This window comes from Eutrema salsugineum, unplaced genomic scaffold, assembly GCF_000478725.1.
Source record: "Eutrema salsugineum unplaced genomic scaffold, Eutsalg1_0 scaffold_17, whole genome shotgun sequence".
NCBI classification, from domain to species: Eukaryota; Viridiplantae; Streptophyta; class Magnoliopsida; order Brassicales; family Brassicaceae; genus Eutrema; species Eutrema salsugineum.
The window spans coordinates 5,006,683-5,012,839 of record NW_006256852.1 but is presented as its reverse complement, the minus strand read 5'-3'; positions in this window follow the sequence as shown (position 1 = coordinate 5,012,839).

Below are 6,157 nucleotides of genomic sequence, written 5' to 3'. Positions count from 1 at the left end.
TCAAATCTTTTTTATTCTATTTGATTGGCTAATAAATATGTTCTGAAATTATTTACTAATTTTTGTGTGTCTAATTAAGGAAAAAATATATTTTTTGAACAATTACTTTTAATGATTAGTTTAATAAGATATATTTGATTTTTAAACAAATTAATATGAGTGAAATTGATTGTAATTATTCTAGTAACATGTGTTTTTTTAAAAGAAACTCTTGAGAATCTTTGTGGAGGTGACATTTCAGCATGACAAATTTGTTAATAACACATGAGACAAATATTATTTTTAATAAATCCTTCTCAAATAATAATATAAGATTCGAAACAGTAAATAGTAAATACATTAACTTAAAATAGTAAATAAAACATATGGGCAGTTCTTTGACTTGGTAAAGATATTTCATATCTTTTGTTTAGTGCTTCGAATTTCTGCAAATAATCTATATAAATTAATTAATAATAAAGATATATTTGTAATATCATAATAGTGAGTATCAATGTAAAAGAACACACTTTATGCATATATATAAACCAATGTTCAAAATTTCGCTAGGCGCTAGTCAGGCGGTCAGGTAGCGCCTAGCGCCTAATCAATAAATCAGAGTTTAATCGTGGATTTTCGGAGATTAATTTTAAAGTTTTTATCTAATTTCAATAGATATATATATTATATATCGTTGTTTAATTTATGAAATGACGCTTTGGTGTAGTGGTTAGAGCATGTAGGTGGTTCTCAATGTCATGGGTTACCTCATTTTCTTTTGAAGTAGGTAAGTGTAAAATGTCCCACATCGACAAATGACTGTAAAGGTGACCTTCAACATCTTCTATAAGTAATACTACACGTTTGGTCTGATAGAACTAGTCGTTGACCAATGACCAAGCCGATTAATCGACGATTAGGTCTGCCGATTACTATGTAATCGCGGCGTCACTAGTCTGCCGAACGCCTAGCCGGACGATTAATCGGCAACTTGGCCGATTTTTAGAACATCGATATAAACATTGTGATTTGCCAGAAATACTTTCTTCCTTTTCCAAACCACCGTCTTTGGCCGACCTCCGCTGTGGCTCCGCCCTTGAATCATGTCGGAAGGATATTTTTCTTCTGATTATGGGTGACTAGTAATCTCGCTTCTGTAATATTTTCCTTTTTCCTCTCTGCTCTCTCACTGCAACTTAGAAGAATGATTTCAATTCCTCTAATACAAGGCTTTGTAAACGAAGCTTTTATTACCAACCAACACCCAGATGCAACAACTCATTCCATATGTAAGACTGAAGACTTACAGCGACCAAGATTGAAGACCTCTCCTGCTGGGAAGTGTGAAAAAACTGAAAACCTCTCAAATTTCTAGCCTTGTGCTAAGTCATCACATTTTTCTCTCCAAAGAAGCTTCACAAAAGAGTTATAGCCGGGTGCCAATTTCCCTAGACCGCTACTCCTCCAAAAAAATCTGCTTCAAACCCTATCCTGCAGTTGGAATAAAAAACCTGCAAAATGCAGAAGCCAAACACAAATCTCAACATCACTATGTAAGAAGAAGAAGAGGAAATCACTGAGCTATCTCACGTTCATAACTCTCAGCTAATTGATCGTTTTAACCGAAGTCAAGTTTGAAGAAGAAGATTTATATTTAGTCGAAAAAGAAAGAGGCCAAGAGATTCGGCAAACTGAGTTCCCGAGATCGATTAGCTTCATCAGTGCCAATTCTCGTCAAGACCTCTCTCCGTCATGTCGACCGAAATTCTCGGCTGTGTTCACATGAAATCTCTCAGATCCATTTCTCTTTCTAAAAATTGGAACCGTTCCAGGACATCTTCGCAGACACAAACCCTTCTTTGCCAGTGAATAGCTTCATCTTATCTTGGGCTTTGAGATCCATCATCGATGGTGACCAATGAGCCCTCTCTTCCTCGCTGGAGCCTTCTGATCCTAGCTGCTAGCAAAGATGGTGGCTTGGACTCACACTTCCCTCATTAAAAGCTTCTCGGCGGCGTCAGTTCTTCTCTCTAGCCTCGGGCTAAGGTTTTTTTCTCCAGATCTGCTAATTTCTTGACAGTCTATCCTCGTTTCGATGGACTCTTGGAAAAATCAGGTCTCAACCTCCAAAAAACAGCATCATTTCAACAAAAGCAAGAAGAAGACGATGACTTAGCTATCTTATCTTATCGTATAGTTGTGCTCTGTATCTAGAGTTCGTCACATTCTAGCCTTGTGCTAAGTCTGTCAATACTTTCTTAAATTTGTGAAGGAACTACTGTCCGTAAATTAAAAATCAGAAAATACTGCCGTAATGAATATCATCGGGTGGAATTGTCAAGGAGCTGGTTCAGATCTAACAAAATATCATTTTGAAGAATTCTATAAATGTTTTCAACCGAGGTTTTTATTTTTGTCAGAGACCAAAAATAATTGTTACCTTCTGCAAGACATGCAAGTTCATTTTGGATATGATTATGTTTTCACTGTTGAACCGAGAGGTCGAAGCGGCGGCTTAGCCCTTTTTTATATGGATGAACCTACTATCTCTATTATCTATTCTGATGAGCATTTGATTGATGTTGAATCAAGTTTAGACGGACATAAATTTTTTATGACTTTCGTCTATGGTGATCCGGTTGTAAAAATTTGAGAAAATGTCTGGGAACGCCTAACAAGGATGAGTACTACCAGAAAAGAAGCCTGATTTATGATAAGAGATTTTAATGAGATTACCGGAAATCATGAGAAACGGGGAGGTAGGAGAAGACCAGAAAGCTCATTTATTCCATTCCGGACTATGCTTGAAAATTGTGGAATGCTTGACTTCCCATACAAAGGAAATTCGTTTTCATGGGTTGGAAGAAGACGGTCTGGCAAAGTCAAATGCCGTCTAGACAGAGCTCTTGGAAATGAAGAATGGCTTTCAAAATTTTCTCACTCTTCAGTGGAGTATATGAAACTTTGGGGATCAGATCATCGACCAGTCCTAGCTATGATAAAAATTGACAACATAAGGAAGAAAAAATATTTTCGATTCGATAAAAGATGGATCGGAAAGCCTGGTTTTAAAGAGACAGTCATTTTTGGGTGGGGCCCCTTTAATGAAATCTCACGTCGAGATTTTCATCAAAAGGTTGCACAATGCCGGAAAAACATCTTTGTTTGGAAGAAATTCTCTCCGACTAACTCGGAAAGAATGATCGAAGAATTAAAAAACCAACTAGACTTAGCCCAAGAAGATGATACTACAACACTAGAAGAGATTGAAGACATTAGGAGGAAACTATGTGCTGCCCTCAGGGAAGAAGAAATGTTCTGGCAACAGAAGAGTCGAGAGAATTGGCACAAAGACGGTGATAGAAACACAAAATTCTTTCGATATTCTCTCACTTAACAAAGGAGAGCCAGGAACCGCATCGTCTCCCTTAAGGATAGAAACGGACATTTGGTAGAAAATGCGAGAGGAATAGAAAAAGTGGCCTGTACATATTTTCAAGATCTTTTCTCATCATCTGTCCCCTCAGACCCAGAAAATTCTCTCCGGTTTAGTACGGAGAAAGTCTCAGATAATACAAATCAATTACTGTTGAAGGATCCGTCGGAGAAAGAAATTAAAGAGGCTCTTTTCGATATTAACCCGGATAAAGCTCCAGGTCCTGATGGTATGACAAGCAAATTTTACCAAAAATTCTGGCCTTTTATTTGCCAAGATATTGTTAAACTGGTTAAAAGCTTTTTCAGTTCCGGAACTTTTGATCCTAGACTTAACCAGACCAATATTTGTCTAATCCCAAAAATAAACAAACCTAGAGCAATGGGGGAATTTCGCCCAATCAGCCTGTGTAACGTGAGTTACAAGATCATCTCTAAGCTTTTATGTAAACGACTCAAGAAGACACTGCCAAACATCATTTCAGAAACACAATTGGCCTTCATGGCTAGACGACTTATTATAGATAATATTCTGTTAGCACAAGAAAATTTCCACGCACTCCGAACCAATACAAATTGTAGAGAAAACTTTATGGCTATCAAGACGGATATGAGCAAAGCATATGACCGAGTTGAATGGAGTTTCATTGAAGCTCTCCTAATCAAGTTAGGATATTCATCGAGATGGGTCAGTTTACTGATGTTCTGCATCTCATCAGTTTCATACCAGGTCCTTATTAATGGAGAACCTAAAGGTAACATCAAACCGTCGATGGGCTTAAGGCAAGGGGATCCTCTATCCCCTTTCCTCTTTATTCTGTGCACGGAAGGCCTTATTTCGCTCCTCAAGGGTGCAGAGGAAGAGGAGCGAATCTCTGGGCTGAAAATAGCTCAAGCAAGTCCCCCTAGTTTCCCACCTCCTATTTGCGGATGATAGCCTGTTTTTCTATAAAGCGGATATCGAACAAGGAGAGGAGATTCTTCGAATCATAAACACTTATGGAATGGCGTCGGGACAACAATTGAATTTGGGAAAATCATCCATCATGTTTGGAGATAGGCTGGACCCGGATCTCAAACGAAGTGTTAAAAATACCATAGGTATTTCTACAGAAGGCGGTATGGGCATGTACCTGGGCCTACCTGAGCAAATCTGTGGATCAAAGAAGAAGGTCTTTTCTTTTGTTCATGAACGCCTAAGTAATCATGTTAATAATTGGTCTGCAAGACTTCTTTCCAAGGGTGGAAAAGAGATTCAGATTAAATCAGTAGCTCAAGCCGTCCCCACTTACGTCATGTCCTGTTTTCTTCTTCCTAAAGGGGTTACAGACAAACTTCGGAGCGCCATTGCCAATTTTTGGTGGAGTTCAAAACAAACTAGCAGCGGGATCCACTGGATTGTCTGGGACAAGATTTGTATTCCACAGGACATGGGAGGCCTTGGATTTAGAGATCTAAATGATTTTAATCTAGCCTCGCTAGCAAAGCAACTATGGAGGCTCATTCAGTACCCTTCATCTCTTCTGGCTCGCGTGCTAAGAGGAAGATATTATCGACAATCGGACCCGTTAGAGGATCGAAATGTCTACTCACCATCCTATGGATGGAGGAGTATATTGGCCGCAAAACCGTATCTCAAAAGGGGACTAAGGAAGACGATAGGGTCAGGACTAAATACAAGGGCGTGGAGTGAGCCTTGGATCCCCGACGCCAGGGCCCGTCCACCAAGAGCAACCCCCCAGATCGGACTTCAGGACCCAGGAGTGTTAGTTTACTCTTTTATCCGACAAGATACGAAGCAATGGGATGAGCCTCTTCTAAGAGAATTTTTCCAACCTGAGGATGTCTCTCTTATCCTTGGGTTGAGACCTAGTAGGAACCGTACCCTTGATGGATTTGCGTGGAACCATACTAAATCAGGAATATACACGGTTAAATCTGGATATGACCTGATTAGGAGAACAAACCTTGAACAGAATTTGGATGTCGTGAGAGAACCGAGTATCACAGCCCTTCAAAGCTATGTTTGGAAAGTACGGACGCCTGGAAAAATGAAGCATTTTATGTGGCAAGCTTTATCAGGATGTATTGCTACTTGCCAAAACCTAACCTACAGGCATATGGGAACGGATAAGAGTTGTCCCCGCTGTAGGAATCCTGAAGAGTCTATTAACCATGTTTTGTTTTTATGTCCCCCGGCTTTACAAGTCTGGGCGTTATCTGACTTTCCGTCCATTCCGGGTCTCTTCCCGAGTACCTCTATTTATCAAAATATAAGATTTCTCTTTTGGAAAACAAAAGAGTTAGGCATGACAGATCCTCAAAAGGATATTTATCCTTGGATCTTGTGGTATTTTTGGAAAGCGAGGAATGACAAGATCTTCAACGGGAAAGAAATTTCCCCGGGTAGATACTTTGATCCACACCAAGGTTGAAGCAGAAAGTTGGAAGATTGCAAACCAATTGGAAGAAGAAGAGGACGGATCAGACGCAGCTTCGCTCACTCCTTTGCTCCTCAGTCCTCTACCCGATGTCCAGAGGTTCCCGATTGGTCAGGTTGATGCATCCGGGATAGACAACGGCCTGATTAGTGGGTTCGGGTGGAGTCTGAAAGAGGAGAGGGGTGGCGAGACTTTTGGCCTTCAAGGCGGTCGTAGAAGCCTATCGGCCCTTCATGCCGAATTGGAGAGCCCTTATGGGCTATGTCTTGCGTGAAAGATAGACATATTTCATCTGTACACTC